Genomic DNA, 2,395 nt, shown 5'->3' with positions numbered 1-2,395 from the left:
CTGGCTAGGCCACTCCAGGACCTTAATGTGCTTATTCTTGAGCCACTCCTTTGTTGCCTTGGCCGTGTGTTTTGGGTCATTGTCATGCTGGAATACCCATCCACGACCCATTTTCAATGCCCTGGCTGAGGGAAGGAGGTTCTCACCCAAGATTTGACGGTACATGGCCCCGTCCATCGTCCCTTTGATGCGGTGAAGTTGTCCTGTCCCCTTAGCAGAGAAACATCCCCAAAGCATAATGTTTCCACCTCCATGTTTGACAGTGGGGATGGTGTTCTTGGAGTCATAGGCAGCATTCCTCCTCCTCCAAACACGGCGAGTTGAGTTGATACCAAAGAGCTCGATTTTGGTCTCATCTGACCACAACACTTTCACCCAGTTCTCCTCTGAATCATTCAGATGTTCATTGGCAAACTTCAGATAGGCCTATATATGTGCTTTCTTGAGCAGGGGGACCTTGCGGGCGCTGCAGGATTTCAGTCCTTCACGGCGTAGTGTGTTACCAATTGTTTTCTTGGTGACTATGGTCCCAGCTGCCTTGAGATCATTGACAAGCTCCTTCCGTGTAGTTCTGGGCTGATTCCTCACCGTTCTCATGATCATTGCAACTCCACGAGGTGAGATCTTGCATGGAGCCCCAGGCCGAGGGAGATTGACAGTTATTTTGTGTTTCTTCCATTTGTGAATAATCGCACCAACTGTTGTCACCTTCTCACCAAGCTGCTTGGTGATGGTCTTGTAGCCCATTCCAGCCTTGTGTAGGTCTACAATCTTGTCCCTGACATCCTTGGAGAGCTCTTTGGAGAGTTTGGAATCTGATTGATTGATTGCTTCTGTGGACAGGTGTCTTTTATACAGGTAACAAGCTGAGATTAGGAGCACTCCCTTTAAGAGTGTGCTCCTAATCTCAGCTCGTTACCTGTATAAAAGACACCTGGGAGCCAGAAATCTTTCTGATTGAGAGGGGGTCAAATACTTATTTCCCTCATTAAAATGCAAATCAATTTATAACATTTTTGACATGCCTTTTTCTGGATTTTTTTGTTGTTATTCTGTCTCTCACTGTTCAAATAAACCTACCATTAAAAATATAGGCTGATCATTTCTTTGTCAGTGGGCAAATGTACAAAATCAGCAAGGGATCAAATTCTTCTTTCCCTCACTGTATGGGGGTGTAGTAAGATACCCAATGGGCTGGACGATTCTCTTCTCATCATTCATCTTGAAAAAACGTATATTTAAAACTTGGAAAATAATCAATCTGCCATCATTAACACAATGGAAAAATCTAATGATTTATTATTGAAATATTGAAATAGCATGGGCGACCGAGAAAAACAAATTGGTACGATTTAAGGCTAAGTGGCAAACAATAAGGAACATGGGATGGGGGTGTGAGCATGCAGGTCTTTAGTTAGATGTAGAATTGCTCGACTAAGGGCTCTATTCAATCCGCATCGCGGAAGTTTAGCTCTACAACTTCATTGACATTTTAAGGCAATGTTCCCGCTTTAGTGGAAACTGCATTCACGGTAAATGCTGCCTATGTCGGCTCAATCGGAAATTACCTTTACATTTCTGTCGCGGAATCTGTAATGCTTCAGCTTTATGGATTGAATAGAGCCCTAAGACCTCCTCAGAAAAAAACGTCAAAATTAATCACAGATTTCTGGATATATCTTAGATTAATTCTAACTATTTTGAGGAAGTGTATACTGACTATGTTGTTGCTATGGCGCATTTTTTCTCTCGTTTATCATGCGAAGGTATTTTAAAGGAGTATGTGAGGCACAAACGTTCACGTCGCCTTGCCGAGTTCTGCTAGGAGCAAACCGAACCTAGTATGTCGACGCCTTTTGGCTACGTTTACATAGGCAGCCCAATTCTGATTCTTTTTCCACTAATTGGTTTATGTACAAATCAGATCAGCTCTTTTGCCAATAATTGGGCAAAAGATCAGAATTCGGCTGCCCGTGTAAACACAGCCTAAATGGCAGGTATAATCCAAAAAAGAAGACCTTAGTGAAAACCTTAGTGAACTATGAACAAAATATTTACAAAAATGTATACAGAGCAGATCATTAGCCTATTGAGTAACATTACATGATGCATTACGCATTATGTATTGCGTCCTGCTGTAACATTATTCAATAGGCCGATTTGCTCTAATATTTTAGTAAATATTTGGTTAATAGTTCACTAAAGTTTTATGCATCAAACTGGCCTTCTTTTGTGTTTTCTTTTTGGATTATACCATGAAGAACACATAGCTAAAGGCTAGAGGTGTACAGGCATGCAGTGAACACCCCTTCGACGCACACAGCAAGATAAATGACACGTAAAAAATATATATTTTAATAAGCACATTTTGAAGAATGACACACAGAGGAGTGTG

Source organism: Coregonus lavaretus (genome assembly GCF_964263955.1).
Source record: "Coregonus lavaretus genome assembly, chromosome: 9".
NCBI lineage: Eukaryota > Metazoa > Chordata > Actinopteri > Salmoniformes > Salmonidae > Coregonus > Coregonus lavaretus.
Note: the sequence above shows the minus strand (reverse complement) of the source record.